General features: G+C 40.3%; 1 pseudogene; it reads left to right on the forward strand.

Moving 5' to 3' along the window:
* Window positions 1-5,830: 5,830 nt before the first annotated feature.
* LOC132096918 (insulin-like growth factor-binding protein 1) lies at window positions 5,831-10,442 on the forward strand (annotated as a pseudogene).
* Window positions 10,443-18,192: the final 7,750 nt, after the last annotated feature.

Here is an 18,192-nt window from a genome sequence, read left to right on the forward strand (position 1 = left end):
TCCCTCTGCCATGTCAAAGGTTTATGGTTCAGAATGGTTATATTGACCAATGGAGACACTTTAATCCTACTGTGAGGAAATACTCATTCTACTCACATGTCCATCAGTCTTTCTCTCGTATAGATGATTTTTTTTAACAATAATTCTGTAATTTCTCAGGTTGTAAACTCTGAATATCTGCCCATCGTTATTTCAGACCATTCCCCTCTAAGTCTTGACATTCTTTTATTTTCATTTCACACTTCTCAACCACCTTGGCGGTTCAATTCTTTACTTCTATCTGATTTAGGATTCTGTGAATATATATTCTAATTCAATAGATGACTTTCTTCTTACTAATCAAAGTGATTCGATCTCTTATTCCTTACTGTGGGAAACTTTGAAGGCTTTTTTAAGAGGACAGATAATTTCTTACTCCGCTTATGTTAAAAAGAAAGGAGTAATAGGATTAAAAAGTTATCTGATAGTATTCAAGCTTTAGATGACCAATATGCTCATAGTCCGACTCCTGAGCTACATAAACAAAGACTTAATTTGCAGGCAGAATTCAATCTGTTATCCACAGGTGAGGCGGAGAGACTTTTGTTACACATGCATGGTAATTACTATGAACATGGGGATAAGGTTGGTCGCCTACTAGCCCATCAGCTTCGCAACCGGGCAGCTTCGCGATTTATTGCTCAAATGGCACAGCCCGATGGAGCATTAACCTCAGATCCTGTGGAGATTAATTCAACTTTTAAAAACTTTTTTTCTTTTCTGTATAAAACTGAAGCTTCTGACCATTCAGAAGAAATGAACCAATTTCTTGGGCATATTAACTTTCCTAGGATTGATCCTCTTCTGGTGCCTGAACTTGATGGACCCATCACTTTAGAGGAGATCACTAAGTCAATTAATTCGTTGCAATCTAAGAAATCCCCTGGCCCAGACGGGTTGCCTTCCGAATTTTATAAGAAATTTCATGTCAAATTGGCCCCGCTGCTTTTGTCTGTATTTGAGGAATCTTTAGATCTTGGTATGTTGCCCTCAACACTGAGACAAGCATCTATCACTCTATTGCCTAAAGACGGCAAGGACCCAGCATTATGTAACTCATACAGACCTATTAGCCTCCTCAATGTTGATGTTAAGATTTTAGCCAAGATTTTGGCCTCTCATTTAGAGGCAATACTTCCTAGTATTATCTCAGAGGAGCAAACTGGTTTTATTAAAGGACGATATTAATTTTTAATATTTTATACTCGAGACAAAATAGTGTTTCCTCTGAGGTGATCATTTCGTTAGACGCCGAAAAGGCATTTGATAGGATAGAGTGGGTTTATTTGTTTAGAGTTCTAGAGGAGTTTGGTTTTGGGAGGGGATTGATATCATGGATACGTCTACTATATGCTGAACCACAAGCTTCAGTTTCTACTAACAGTGTGAACTCTGATTACTTTACCTTATCACGGGGTACACGCCAGGGATGCCCCTTATCCCCATTACTTTTTGCCATAGCAATTGAGCCCCTTTTTTAATAATGCTTAGAACACTTCCTGTATTTAAAGGTATAACCCGCAAGGGAATCGAACATAAATTAGCATTATACGCTGACGACTTATTACTCTACGTTACCGATCCAATTGCATCTATTCCTGAGATAATACATCTATTAGATGATTTCAGGAAATTCTCTGGGTATAAACTAAACCTGCAGAAAAGTGAATGTATACCGATAAATCAGTCTGCACAAAAATTAAAACAGAATGACATACCTTTCCACTTGGAAAGCTCTAAATTCAATATCTTGGTGTTAATGTTACTCTCTCTTATCCTGCCTTAAAAGCAGCAAATTTTACGCCATTAGTTTCATACATGAAGTCAGCTTTTTCAAGATGGGCGGCTCTTCCATTATCTCCACTAGGTAGAATAAACGCTGTAAAAATGAATATTCTCCCCAAATTTCTTTACCTCTTCCAAGCTATTCCTTTGTTTCTACCTAAATCTTTCTTCAAGAATATAGATCAATTAATCTCCTCCTTTATATGGGCAGGTAAAACTCCTAGAGTTTCAAAAATGTTGCTTCAAAAAAGTCGATTAAGTGGAGGGCTTTCCCTGCCCAATTTTATGTATTATTACTGGGCAGCAAATATTCAGAAGCTGGTGTTCTGGGTACAGGCCTCCTCTTTTCCATGGTGCAACTTAGAAGCTAAGTCTTGTATTTCAACATCTCTCTCTGCTATGGTGTTCTCTTCTCTCCCCATGTCCCCTTCACATTACACGGATAATCCAATAGTATGCTCTTCTCTTAAAATATTCTTTCAATTTCGACATCATTTTAAATTTACCTCGGCATCAACCATGACTCCAATACATAATAATCATCTTTTTCTTCCTCCCTTCTCAGATTCTGTATTCTCTTTCTGGGAAAAGAAAGGTCTGAAATGCTTTGGAGATCTTTTCATTAATAATGTGTTTGCAAGTTTTTCTGAATTATAATCATCATTTAATTAGCCTTCCTCTCACCTATTCCGGTACTTTCAAATTAGGCACTGTGCCTCCTCTCTGTTCTCTGGTTTTCCCTCCCTGCCTACAAAGTCTCCATGGGAGGAGGCATTTAAATTGAATGTTCATATGGGTGGGATTATCTCTAAAATATATGCAATTATCCTGTCAAAGGATAATTCTCACAGCATTAAAATAATCAGAGCATGGGAAGAGGAACTTGACCTCGAGTTTGAGGATGACTACTGGAGTAGAGTATTAAACAATGTACGTACCACCACTTCGTGTGCTAGACTTACTTTTACACAATTTAAAACAATTCACAGAGCTCATCTTTTGAAGACAAAACTTTCTAAAATATATCCCAATGTTTCATATTTGTGTGATAAATGTAAACTTTCACCATGCAATCTTAGTCATATGTTTGCCTTTTGTCCCAAGTTGCAAAACTTTTGGAATTCTTTCTTTAAAATAGTTTCTGATGTCCTAAGGCTCGAGTTAATTGTTTGCCCTTTAATTGAAATCTTTGGTGTTCCTTCTTGTTGTCAGCCTTTAAGCCGGAGACAGGCTGATGTCATAGCTTTTGCATCTCTTCTTACTAGGCGCAGAATACTGTTATCCTGGACCTCCCCTCAGCCCCCCTCTATTTCAGTTTGGCTCAAAGATTTGATTTTTTTCTATTATCATTATTTTTTTAATTATTATTATTAATTTATTATTATTATTTTTTTTTTATTTTTTATTTTTTTCTCTTCCCGGATGTCATTGTGTTCTAATTGGGGATTAATTGTTGGGGCTGGGTATGGTTGTATAGGGGGGTTGGGGTGGTGTAAAATGTAAAAATGCAATTTGCAACAATAAAAAATCTATAAAAAAGATCCGGTTACATCGATTGATTCGTTCATGAACCGGATATCACAAACTGCTTTGTTTTGAACTCTCACACAACAGACACGGAAGAGAAGACAATGCTGAATAAAGTCGTAGTTTTTGATATTTTTGGACCAAAATGTGTTTTCGATACTTCAAAAAATTCTACCTGACCCTCTGATGTCACATGGACTACTTTGATGATGTTTTTCTGACCTTTCTGGACATGGACAGTAGACCGTACACACAGCTTCAATGGAGGGACTGAGAGCTCTCGGACTAAATCTAAAATATCTTAAACTGTGTTCTGAAGATAAACGGAGGTCTCACGGGTTTGGAACAACATGAGGGCGAGTTATTAATGACATAATTTTGATTTTTGGGTAGACTAACCCTTTAACACACACTACATCCACACTATCTCCGGAGCGGTATTCAAGGCTTAGTGTATCCCATCATGCATCATACTGTGGAAATAAATTGTGAGACTTTTTGCCAAGATTGCGAGAGGTCACGAAACCTTTCCATTATTTGTTAAATATTAATAACAATTAGGTATTACATATAATTTTGTAGTAAAACAAAGTGCTACACATTTTATTGCTTTATTTATTTATTTATTTTTTTACAACAATTTGGAACTGCTTTTAATCATTTAATTCAAAGCACCACAAATTAAAATGGTCATGTTATAGGGACTACTGAACAGACATTTAGAATTAAAATTAAAGTAAAGCTATGTAGACACTTGCATTTTTACAGTACTATAAGTGCGTCCCATCAGGTGATGAACTGTTCTACACACACTTGTGGTCTTCATGCTCACTTGAACACTTGGTCAAATACAGGAAATACATCACAGAAGGAGTCAAGTGCAGAGACTGCAAGTGTGAGTATATGGACAAGGCTCAGGTCTCCATTATTTGACACACTCAGATCAGTTCATGGAGACGAGACTTAGGTCTGTGCAGAGCAGAAGTGGGCGTTAATCACCTTGTGGGTGTTTAACCCCACCCCTAAACCTAACATCACTATGACTTCAGCCAATCAGGTGTCATGGTGTAAAAACACCCTGATCTGGTAACTCCCATTACTTTCCTGCAGAGACCTATACTTGATGGAGACTCTCCTAACGAGCTGATGATCTAAATCAGGAGTGTCTTATTAGAGAGACATGCAAAACATGCAGAGAGATGTGTTCCCAGGAACAGAGTTAAGAACCACTGCACTAAATCAGTAATAATCATGCTGTGATGTTTCAGATATTTGTGTCCCTGTAGCACAGAAGCTGTCATAAGTAGCACAGGTGTATAATTGTAGAAATAGTAAAAATAAATAAATAAATAAATAAATAAAAATAAAAACTCTTATGGATCAAAATTATCAATTTTTCTTTTATGCCAAAAGTCATAAGTAAAGATCATGTTCCATGAAGATATTTAGTAAATTTCCTACGGTAAATATATCAAAACTTAATGTTTGATTAGTAATATGCATTGCTAAGAACTTCATTTGAACAACTTTAAAGATGAAATATTTAGATGTTTTTGCTCCCTCAGATTCCAGATTTACAAATAGTTGTATCTCAGACAAGATATTGTCCTCCGAACAAACCACACATCACTGGAGAGATGATTTATTCAGCTTTCAGATGATTTATAAATCTCAATTTCGAAAAATTGACACTTAAGTCTGATTTTGTGCTCCAGGGTCACATTTAATTAGATTCTGCATGCATTATTAAATTTGAAATAAATACAGAAGAAAAGGCTATTTGTAAATGTATCTTGTGTCAGTCATCTAAAACATGTACACAATCCTGACTCACCTGTGTGTTTTCCTTCATCCAGGCCAGTGGACGCAGTGTTTCTTCTTCTTCTTCTTCTGTCTGCATCTGATGATATCCACAGGTGACCACGGTCATCAGGTGATGTCAGGTGATGTGTGTTAGTAGCAGGTAACAGAGTAACCTACAGGACATCCAGAATCTGTGTGGCCTGGTGGAAAAGTATCTCTGGATTATCTCAATTATTTCTTCTAGACAGAAGCAAGATTAAACAAAGAGCAAACCGGTCAGTGACTTATAAAAGCTTCCATGCTAAAACTGGATCCTTTTTATGTGCCAAGTTCTCAGAAATGCACTTTTTGTTTTCATTGTGGTTCTGAAATGCTTTTATAACATTTTTAAGAAAATGTTGCACGGCCTTCTTAACTGAGCTAAATTTGCCAAGTCATAATAGCTCTTTTCCTTCAAATCGCTTTTTGTGCATGCTTTGTTTTAAGCATCTTTTAAGTAGTTGCAGTAGTTGACTTTGAGTCTGCAACATTATTTTTTTTCTTTTATTAGATTTTTTCAATAATTGAAAATAAATGATTATAAATTCTATCATTCTCAGGAATTTCATTTAATTCGATCATTTCAGGACAGTCATTTCACCCTGAAGTTTTTGATTTTATCCGTCTGTTCTTTTAGCTCAAAGCATCTGTTCAGTGGCTGAAGGAGGTTCTTGTTGAAGAACAGACTCACTGGGTTCTTCATGAGCTCCTTACACACCATCTCAGAGCTGGTGGAGCCTGACGAGACTCTGGAGCTTGTGTCTGGAGCTCAGAGCATCCATCAGACCAGCACAGACTGGGGTTTAACCCTCGAAGAGCTTCGAGTGCCTACTAGACACCAAGATAGACAGACAACTAAATGGACAAGCAAGTCACCGTCTCATAAGGTGAAGAGTTTACAACCAGCTGCGCTAGCATTCATATAGAAACACACGTAACCCAACAGGTCAACAGCTTCACCTCTGTTAAAGTACAGACTGTACAGCTTAGCCAAATGCTGTGAGGAATATTATTTTTAAATTTTTATAAAACACTACATTTCCAGTTTTCCTGTTGTTATTCTAAATACTATTTAGAGGTTACAACATATTTGAAAAACAAATGTTATACTATTTTTTATACATAAAATATATATATGTATCTAAATGCAAAAAATAATGCAGAATGTATGTATTTCCTCTGCTCTTGTGCTATCATGGCATTGTCCTGGTTTGGGCATCACGGTTGACTCTGTGTCTCAGCAGCTGAATCTGTCTCAGTGGCTGGTGAATCTGATGCGAGACATCGAGGAGGCCACGACACACGAGCTGACCGTTGAGTGAACATCCCTCAGACAGTGAGCTTCAACAGCCTGCACATCTTCACCTCTCTCAACACCTGAGGTCATCGTTGGTGTTTGTAGTTGTTTTTTTAAATGCATTTTTCTGAAGTTGAGTTCTCCATCTCCGGTGGTCTGTTTTTGTTCTTCTTGCACAATCTATGGCTGGACTTGTGTGGGTGGGATGTAAATGATTTGCTCGTTGCGTGTGAGTATAGGCACCGATGGACCTACAGCAATCCTGAAGAACATCGGCCGTGTTTGTTCGAGCAGGCAAACAAAGCTTGATTTCATAAGATGTGCTCACCATTAAAGCTTGATTTAATTATTAATGCTTCTGGAATCACAATTCTGTAGTGTCTGATAAACTGACCTGAACTATTGGTTGAGCTCCAAAGTTGGACTAATACTACACCAGGAACTCTTAATAACTGCACAGGCATCTGAAGATAAACATGTTATGATGGCTGAAGACCTCAGATTAACCCGTCCTGTTATGCAATGACCACATGACCTTGTTTTTGTGACCCAACTCAAAGTGTGGTCAAAAACACATGGTTGAGATATGCTCACATAACTCCTGTTGTGTGACCAGCAAATGTGTGTTTACATGCTACGTTATTGTTATATATGCTCAGAAATCAGACTACAAAAGCTGTCACTGGGATGAAACATTTTCAAAAGACACACCTTAGTACATTACTAAGCCCTAAAGGTGCATATTACTGTAGTAGCACTTTTTTTTCTTTTTTCTTTTTTACCTTCTCTGAGATTGCAGATGATAAACAGCAGCATCATGAACCTGTTTCTGGTGAAACCGGTCACAGATGTTGAGTCATCTAGAGTAAATATTGATGTCTGCGCAACTAGAGCAAACCTGTGCTCCTCTGAGGTCATCATGTCAGGGTATAAAACACCACACACACACACCGAGAGCAGATCTGACACACAGCAGCAGATATCGGCTTCAGCACACCTCTGGTTCTGCTATGAGAAGGCTGTGTGTGTTTGTGTTGTTGGTGAGCGTCTTCATCTGTCCGGCGGATCTATCTCCGGTCATCGGGCCTGAACCCATCCGCTGCGCTCCATGCTCTCAGGAGCAGCTGGACTCCTGCCCCGCCGTGTCCTCGGACTGTCCAGAGGTGCTGCGAGAGCCGGGCTGTGGATGCTGCATGTCCTGTGCGCTGAAGAAAGCAGAGTCCTGCGGTGTTTATACGGCTCCCTGCGGCGCTGGCCTGCGCTGTGTCCCGAGACCCGGTGACGCACGTCCGCTGCACGCTCTGACCCGCGGACACGCCGTCTGCACTGAGGACGACCCGACAGAAGGTGCGTTTCTCATCAGCCAGTGCATTAACATGGACAAATATATTCAGATTTGATCACCATCAAGACAATACTCTGATTAAGAATCTACCATGTAAACAGATTTTTGATTACCTCAATCCGGCTAAAGTCATACTCCGAGTAAACACACTAAGTGGAAGATTCCTATTTCCGTCGCATTATTGAAGTGCAGTATAGACTTGAATACACCTTAATCACACGAATACTGTCGTGTAGGACTTTTCACTGTATTTTGCGACAACATACACGTGTGGCAGGGGTCAACTGCAAACAAAACCGCATGGCTTCAGCAACTCCGTCATCTGTTTGCACATACAGTTAGTGTCCCTGCAGCACAGAAGCAGTCATCAGTGTCACAGACGTATATTTGTAGCAATAAACAACAATACATTGTATGGGTCACAATTATACATTTCTCTTTTATGCTAAAAATCATCAGGATATTGAGTAAAGATCATGTTCCATGAAGATATTTAGTAAATGTCCTGTTGTAAATATATCAAAACTTAATTTTATTAGTAATATGCATTGCAAAGAACTTCATTTGGACAACTTTAAAGAGGATTTTCTCAATATTTAGATTGTTTTGCTCCCTCAGATTGCAGATTTTCAAATAGACAGACATCAATGGAGATATTAATTCATGTATTTATTGATGTATTAATCTCAATTTCCATAAATGACTCTTATGACTGGTTATGTATGTAAATTAAAAATGAAGTATTCACGATGCTGATACAGGACTCATGTTTTGTTTGTAGATGAGCTGGACATCAGGTCTGACCAGGGCTCCCTGCTACAGCTGCTGGGGCTCAACCGGCCTCTGGACCCGCAGGACGCAGCGGAGGCTCAGGAGAGCATCACGGCCAAAGTCAACGCCATCCGGAAGAAACTGATCCCACAGGTACTGAAACCAGCAGATCCAGTAATGCTTCAGGAACAGCCTCACATGCACTGTTCAGTTTCTGAGTCATATATAAAATGTTCATCCATTTGAATTACACAGTTTTAAAATACACGAATAAACTTAAATGTTACCTTTTGTCACCGGGTTACTACAGTTAACTACCACTAATATATATAAACTACAATAAAAAAAACTGAAACCGAAATAAAAAATAACTATAGACATTTTAAAACCACAAATAATAAAAATGACAAAAACAAAATTACTTTAAACTTTGTTATTTGTTTATAAAATCTAATTCAAATATTAAATATCTATAGTTATATATTAACATAGCACTGTTTAGTCAGTCATGCCAAAAATATGGCATAGTTTATTATTAATCTTTAAAATATATAAAGTTTTAAAATCATATTTTCTAAATTCATTTATTAATTTGTTAAGAATCAACAAATGTTCATTGTGAGGTCAATTAGCTACAATGTATGAGATGCAAACAAATTTGATTTATTGATGATAAATACATAAACCTGGTTATTGTGTATTTAAAACTATTCAGTTCATTAGTACTATTACAGAACTCATTGCTGAAGAAATTAGTCTGTAACTCCAGATTGTTGGATATGTAATTCAGATACACAGATCTTGAGTTTTGGCCAGATATATTTAAGTGTACTGGCCATCTGTGTTCCTCCAGTTGTTCCCAGGTTTGTATGATTGGTTGACTCGTGCTGTATTTGTGTGATTTAGGGTCCGTGTCACACCGAGCTGCTAGCGTCTCTGAATCTGATCACTGAATCCCAGCAGACGTTAGGAGAGAAGTTCACCAGCTTCTACCTGCCCAACTGTGACCAGCACGGATTCTACAAGACCAAACAGGTGTGTGTGTGTCCCGACCGACTCGACCTGAGCTGAAACCGCACACTAACTCTCCTCTGTCTGTCTGTCAGTGTGAGACGTCTCTGGTGGGCCAGCCCCCCCGCTGCTGGTGTGTGTCGTCCTGGAACGGGAAGAGAATCCATGAGGGTCTGGCGTCTGAGTCCCAGTGTCCTCAGGAGCTCACGCACTGAACCCAAACTGCAGCCCACTTCACTCATGTACCATATTTATTATATATATGGCTCTTACCTAATGAATATTTCTGAACTAGTTTTTGACCGAATTCTACCAGAATGAATGAATGAAACAAACACTAGAAAACATGATGTTTTTCAAACTCCACCTCAGCAAGATTCAGATCTGGGACTTGACAAACTCAGAGATTAAATCTGTATCTCCACGATGACTTTTATTCAACAGTATGATATATTATTACAAATCTGTGATTCTGTCTCAGTCTTTGTTCGCTGTGGTTTTTCCTGACCACTTTAGTTCTGTATAACCATTTTTGCACAGCATATGTCCAGAGTGAACCTATTTGGACATGGATAGTCTGTAAACAGTTTCATCTGTTTGTTTTCTGTAAACTCAGTTTTAATTGCTATTTTATTTGACTATGTGTTTAAAAAAAGTTGTCTACCTCACTTTAGACATGATGTCTTTATGGACTCCCTGTATGCATTTCACATATTTAAGAGTGCTGCTCTATTTATTCTCAAACTATTAATTTATTGGCTATAAATGTAATGTGTAGATATAACCCCATGAGTTTATTTCAATAAAGTGTGAGATTGTACAGATTGCACAGAAGTTTTATTTTTTTTTTTGGTAGATTACATTCGTTCTGAAATACATGTTAGATGATCTAAGAAGATATGCAGTGTTCACAACACAAACATAAACTATTGTACCACTGCAATTATTATAAAATTGTCAATAGCATCAGATATTAATGAAAATATTGATGAAATCATTCCTTTCATTTCACCTGCTGTGAGTTCAGCAGTCGCAGTGGTCTCATAGTTTTTGAACACAAGTCATTGTGCAGTACACCTCATAAGACAAACACAAAGATCGCTGGATGAAATGATATTACCTATCCTGGTGTGATCTCTCTTCTGATCTCTCCCTCTCTCTCTCTCTCTCGTGTGTGGATTGCAAGCAGTGGCACGCTTGAATTGGCTTTCAGGGTTAATATCTTTTGTTTTTCTATTTCTATTTTATTTTTTTTTATTTTTTTTTTGGGGGGGGGGTTAATTTATCAAGTTTTTGGTTTATTATTTAGTTCAAGAAAAACACCAGTGTGTTTTCCATTCTTTCTAAGGTAAGCCATGGTATCTCGTTCAGGTGAGGGAATGCTGGGGTTCTCTAAGCAGTTACAGTAGAAGACATGCTTCTAGCAATGGGCAAGTTGGTCGGGCATGCAAATATAGTGTTGCTCTCTAGAATGAACAAGGCAGTGGTGGTGTTATTTTAGAGATGAGAAACTCGTAAACAACCTTGCTAAAAAAGGAATTGTTGTTTCCGATACACTGCTGCAAGTAATGCATTTGTGTGCACCTGCTACTAAGGTCACCATTTCAAACGTGCCTACATTCATTTCTAATGAGCAAATTCAAAAAGAACTGATTCGTTTTGGAAAGGTTGCTGAAACCATTAAGATGGTTCTGCTCAGATGTAAAAACGCCATTTTAAAACATGTCTTTTCAAACGCAAATTTTCATGTTTTTAAATGCGCAGTCTGAGTCTTTGGATATCTCATTTCTTATTCAACAAAGTGACGGTTCCTATCAGATTTTTGCCCACTGTCATCTAGACCAGCACGCACCGCCCCATCTGCCCCCTGGCTGTCCGAGGTTCTCCGTGAACATCGCTCTAAACTCAGGGCTGCAGAGAGGAAATGGCATAAATCAAGAAACTCTACCGACCTCAGTGTGTATCAGTCTCTCCTCTCTTATCTACAAATGACTTCACTGCTAAAACATCATACTACCACAAAAGAAATTTACAATTTAAGCCCTGCGACTGGCAAAAGCAGCTTACAAATCCTCAGTATTCATCTTGCTGGATCTGTCTTTTGTTTCAGACACAGTTAATCACCAGAATCTACTATCCACCCTCAGAAAGATGAGCATCTCTGGAACTGCACTCCTGTGGTTGAAGTCCTTCAGCGTGTCTTGGAGGAGTGATGTTTCTAAGTCACAACAACTTGCTACTGGGGTTCCCCAAGGCTCAGTACTTGGACCACTTCTTTTCTCCATCTACATGATGTCGTTAGGATCTGTCATTCAGAAGCATGGCTTTTCTTATCACTGCTATGCTGATGGCACTCAACTCTACTTCTCATTCCAACCAGATAATCTGATGGAAGCTGCTCGCATTGCAGCCTGTCTGAGTGACATTTCTAGCTGGATGAATGACCATCACCTTCAACTCAACCTTACTAAGACAGAACTGCTGGTGGTTCCAACTAACCCATCATTTCATCACAACTTCTCTATACAGCTGGGTTCGTCAACCATAACTCCTTCCAGGACATTTTCTTGTCTATCCTATTCTTGAAAAAAAAGAAAGAAAAAAAACTAGCTACGGGTTCTGTGCTAGACTAACTGAGACTTGTCAGGACACTTGTATACTGTTGTTGTTCTCTTGTTGGTTCTAATTGCAACTATTGTTTTGGATAAAAGCATCTGCTAAATGATTAAATGTAAATGTAAATTTTGCAACGACAGATAGTTTACATTGTTTTGAATGCGTTGATTTGAGGCACAAGAAGTTCACATGTCCGCATAAGAAGCAATCAGAAAATAAAGAGAATGCTAGAAATGATGATGAGCAAATTGATGAGATGAGAAAATTGCCAGCGTGGTTGCCGCAAATCCTGCTTGCATTGCTAATACACTATCCACACACATTACCATTGCTTTACTTACTGTTACTTGCTTTAATGGCAGATGTATGTCTACCTTTGATTGCAGGTGAGGACTCGTGCGTGACGTAAAGGTGAGACAGGCCTAGCTGAGAGAGCAGAGAGCCGCACTGGAAACCTCTGGAATGGAAACCAGAGGAGGACGCGAGCCAGGCCCCGGGCGACGACTTCTCCCCCTCCTGCCTTCGAGATCTCCATCCAGAACCGCTTCACTCCCCTCCGCGAGACAGGTCGCGACGCTGTGATCATCGGAGACTCCATCATCCGACACGTCCGTGCTACTTTAGCCGAAGGTAAAGTGCACACTCATTGTTTCCCTGGTGCTCGTGTTCTCGATATTTCTGAGCAGATACCCGCGATCCTGAAGGCATACGAGAGCCCAAGAGCGGTCATGTTTCACGCCGGGGTTAACGACACCACGCTACGGCAGACGGAGACGCTGAAGAGGGACTTCAGCAGCCAGATCGAGACAGTTCACAACACGACGCCCGCGGCGATGATCATCGTGTCAGGACCACTGCCCACGTATCGACGAGGACATGAAAGGTTCAGTAGACTTGTTTCGTTAAATGGTTATTGTCATGGTGTAAAGAATCTTTTCTGGGAGTGTCCTAGGCTTTTTCCGTGCTGAGTCGGAGCGGAACTTCTCTCTTACAACATTTCCAGGACACTTTACTCCAGGTGACTAGTATGCCAATTCTCAAATAACAATTATGATGACTTTTGTTCTACCCACTTAAATGATAGAAGTACTTGCACTGTCCAATCTATCAGACTATGTCTGTTCCCCGAATAGTGAGGTCAAAATATAAATTGAATGTAGGATCTAGAAAAAATCTTATTGTGATTAAACCAAAAAAAGTAAAATAAATTAACAAAAAGTTTTTTTTTTTTTTTTAAGTTTAGGCTCATTAACATTAGATCACTCACAACCAAAGCAGTTATTGTAAATAAAATGATTACAGATAATAGCTTTGATGTACTCTGCTTGACTAAAACCTGGCTAAAACCAAATTATTTTATTGGTCTAAATGAGTGTACTCCACTAAACTACTGTTATAAGCATGAACCCCGTCAGACTGGTCAACAATATATAGTGATATTCTCAATGTTGCCCAGAAAACAGGATACAGGTTTAACTCTTTCGAAATACTTCTGCTTAATGTTACACTGTCAGACATGCAAAAGAAATATATTGTGTCTCTTGCTCTGGCTACTGTGTAGACCACCAGGGCAAATTTTTAAAAGAATTTGCAGATTTCCTCTCAGACCTTCTGGTTACTGTTGATTAAGTGGTAATCGTCAGAGATTTTAATATTCACATTGATAATACAAATTATGAATTAGGACTTGTGCTTACTGACCTGATAAACTTTTTTGGAGTCAAGCAAAATGTCACCAGGCCACTCATAGTTTTAATCATACATTAGATTTAATTATATCACATGGAATCGGTCTTACTGATCTAGATATTGTACCTCAAAATGAAGATGTTACCGATCATTTCCTTGTATCGTGCATGCTGCGTATCACTGATATTAACTATATGGCTCAGTGTTACCGTCTGGGAAGAACTATTGTTCCAGCCACCAAAGAATGATTCGCAAATAATATGCCTGATTTATCTCAAATGCTATGTGTTCCCATAAATACACATGAACTAGACGAAATGACTGGCAACATGGGCACTATTTTCTCAAGAAAGAAACTCAAATGGAGAAAAACTAACTTTTTGAATTGCATGGAAAAACAGTATGTCCAGCTATAGACAGGCCCTAAAAACTGCCAGGGATGAGCATATCCACAGACTCATTGAAAATTACCAAAACAAATTAAGTATCTTATTAAAAAACCAAAACAAGATCCTAGTGAACTGGCCAATTATAGGCCCGTTTCAAATCTTCCATTTATGTCTAAAATTTTTGAAAAAGTTGTGTCTGCTCCTTCCTGCAAAAAAAAAAATCTGTATGAAGAATTTCAGTCAGGGTTCAGGCCCCACCATAGCACAGAAACTGCACTTGTTAAAATTACAAATGACCTGCTTCTTGCGTCAGATCAAGGCTGCTTCGCATTGCTAGTTTTACTTGATCTTAGTGCTGCGTTCGACACCATAGATCATGACATACTCATAGATCAATTACAAAACTATACAGGTATTCAAGGGCAGGCTCTAAGATGGTTTAGATCCTACCTGTCCGATCGCTACCATTTTGTTTATTTAAATGGGGAGTGATGTCATTTATCACCAATAACATATGGAGTTTCACAAGTATCTGTCCTACTGTAGGTCCTCTTCTATTTTCAATATACATGTTGCCCCTTGGTAATATACAGGATTCATTTGCACTGTTATGCTGATGATACTCAACTGTATATTTCAACGAGACCAAATGAAACTTCTAAATTATCTATAAGTTATCAGAGTGCGTTAAAAATGTAAAAGATTGAATGACCAATAATTTTGTCCTATTAAATTTGAGAAGACAAAGATATTACTAATTGGACCAAAAAACAGTACACAGAATCTTGTAGGTTACAGTTTGCAACTAGACGGATGTACTGTTATTTCTTCTACAGTCAAAAATCTGGGTGTTATATTAGACAACAACTTGTCTTTTGAAAACCATATTTCCCATGTTATAAAAAGAGCATTCTTCCATCTTAGAAACATTGCTAAGCTACGAAACATGTTATCTGTTTCTGATGTAGAAAAGCTAGTTCATGCATTCATGACCTCTAGACTGGACTATTTGTAAATTATGACAGACACAGGATGTAAACGCAAGTCGTATTTATTGACAAACAGCAAGAAGGTCAGGTTAATGAGCAAGATCACAGGAGACACAGGCGGGCGGACACAAGGCTGATGGTCAGATGACGCAGGGACTTCGGTGGACAACTGGTGGTGGTGCTCGATCCAGTGACGGTCCCTTGAATCCCGGTGGGTGAGTAATCCAAGTGAAGTAGCTGTAATCCAGTGTTGCGTGACGATACAGGAACGAACGACGAAGACAGGAAGACTAGGCAGGAACAAGGACACAGGAACAGCACGGGAGCACACCGTGGAGAAAACAACGATCTGACAACATGAAACACCAGTTACTGAACTTATATAGGGACAAACAATTGAACCCAGCTGGCGCTGCTGATCATCGCTGATCAGTGACCACGCCCACACACACACATGCAACAGCACGCTAGATGAAAGAGAGAGAGTGAATTCATGAACCGTGACAGTACCCCCTCCCCTAAGAATGCCTCCTGGCGTTCCCTGGCGGACTTACCTGATGATTGTAATCATCGATCAGAGAGTGATCCAGAATGTCTCTAGCGGGAACCCAACTTCTCTCCTCCGGACCATAACCCTCCCAGTCCACCAGGTACTGAAATCCACGTCCCCTCCTTCTCGAGTCCAGAATATGACTAACCAAATAAGTAGGTTCCACATCTACGAGACACGGCGGGGGAGAAACCGGGACAGGCAGATTAATAGGTGCCCAAAACACGGGCTTGATTTTGTATACATGGAAGGCAGGGTGAATTCTCCTGTACGTAGGAGGAAGGACTGTCACCGGACTAATGATCTTGGTGACAGGAAACAGGCCAATAAATTTTGGGGCAAGTTTATTAGAGACGGAGCGGAGAGGAATATTCTTAGTAGAAAGCCACACTTTTTGACCAACAACGTATACGGGAGGCTTTGACCGGTGGCGATCGGCCTTGGCCTTGGTGCGCGCCCTCACTTGGAGGAGAGTCTCCCGGGCTCTAGTCCAAGTGTGGTGACCCCTCTGGACGAAGGCGTGAGCGGAGGGGACCGCTACTTCGGATTCAGTACTGGCAAAAACTGGTGGCTGGTAACCTAAACTACCCTCAAACGGAATAAGGCCCGTAGCTGACACTGGTAACGAGTTATGGGCGTACTCGACCATAGAAAGTTGTTGGCTCCAAGAGGAAGGATTCTTTGAAACCAAACATCGCAACACTCTCTCGAGATCTTGGTTGGCTCTCTCTGATTGACCATTGCTTTGGGGGTGAAACTCCGAAGAGAGACTAACCATTGCCCCCAATAATCTACAAAACTCTTGCCAAAATTTGGACACAAATTGGGGACCCCTGTTGGAGACCACGTCCATCGGGAGGCCATGTAACCGAAAGACGTGATCTATGACAGTAACCGCTGTCTCCTTGGCTGAAGGTAATTTGGGCAAGGCGATAAAATGAGCCGCCTTCGAGAACCGGTCCACGACCATCAAAACGACAGTCTTGCTCTGGTAGGGCGGGAGGGCGGTGACAAAATCTAGCGCGATGTGGGACCAGGGTCTCGAAGGGACTGACAGCGGTTGTAGTAACCCATCAGGGGGTCGGTTGGACGTCTTACCAGTGGCACAAACAGAGCAAGCCAAAACAAAACTACGGATATCACGAGCCATTAACGGCCACCAGAATCGTTGCTTAACCAAAAAACTGGTACGATTGACTCCTGGATGACAAGCTATACTGGAGCAATGACCCCACTGAATGACTTCAGACCGATACTCCTCAGGCACAAATAACCGGTTCGGTGGGCAATCGGGCGGAGGCGTTACCCCTTCTAAGGCCTTCATAACCCTCGATTCGACCTCCCATCTGAGAGTGGAGACCACTAATGTCTCGGGTAAAATACACTCGGGAGTAGACGGGCGTTCGGAATGGTCAAAAATATGAGATAAGGAATCGGGTTTGATGTTTTTGGATCCCGGGCGGTACGAAAGAGAAAAGTCATAACGGCCGAAAAAAAGTGCCCACCGAGCCTGCCTAGAGTTGAGTCTTTTAGCAGTTCTAATATATTCTAGGTTCTTGTGATCGGTCCAAACGATAAAAGGTACCCCAGAACCTTCTAACCAGTGCCGCCATTCCCCCAGTGCTAACTTGACTGCCAACAACTCCCGGTTACCAATGTCATAATTACGTTCGGCAGGTGATAAACGATGAGAAAAAAACGTGCAAGGGTGAACCTTATCGTCTGTGGCAGAACGTTGAGAAAGAACTGCTCCTACCCCCACCTCTGACGCGTCGACCTCCACCACGAACTGCCGTGATGGATCAGGGGCAACGAGGATGGGAGCCGAAACAAAGCGGCTCTTGAGTTTGGCAAATACAGCTTCCGCTGTATCGGACCACCTGAACGTCGTTCTGGGGGAGGTCAAGGCGGTCAGAGGAGCGACTAGTTGGCTGAAGTTACGAATAAAACGTCGATAAAAATTGGCGAATCCCAGAAACCTCTGTAGGGCCTTACGGGAATCTGGACTTGGCCAATCTATCACAGCCTTAATCTTATCAGGATCCATACGCACTCCCTCAGACGAGACGATGTACCCTAAAAAGGGGACGGACTGTGCATGAAATACGCATTTCTCCGCCTTGACAAAAAGCCCATTAGCAACCTCTGAAGCACTCGTCTGACGTGCTGAACGTGTTCCTGGAGAGAAGAGGAAAAGATCAATATGTCATCCAGGTAAACATATATGAATTGATCGACCATATCTCTCAACACGTCATTGACGAGTGCTTGGAAGACCGCGGGCGAGTTGGAGAGCCCGAAGGGCATAACCAAGTATTCAAAGTGCCCTCTGGGGGTATTAA

This window comes from Carassius carassius, chromosome 20, assembly GCF_963082965.1.
Source record: "Carassius carassius chromosome 20, fCarCar2.1, whole genome shotgun sequence".
Classification (NCBI taxonomy): Eukaryota; Metazoa; Chordata; class Actinopteri; order Cypriniformes; family Cyprinidae; genus Carassius; species Carassius carassius.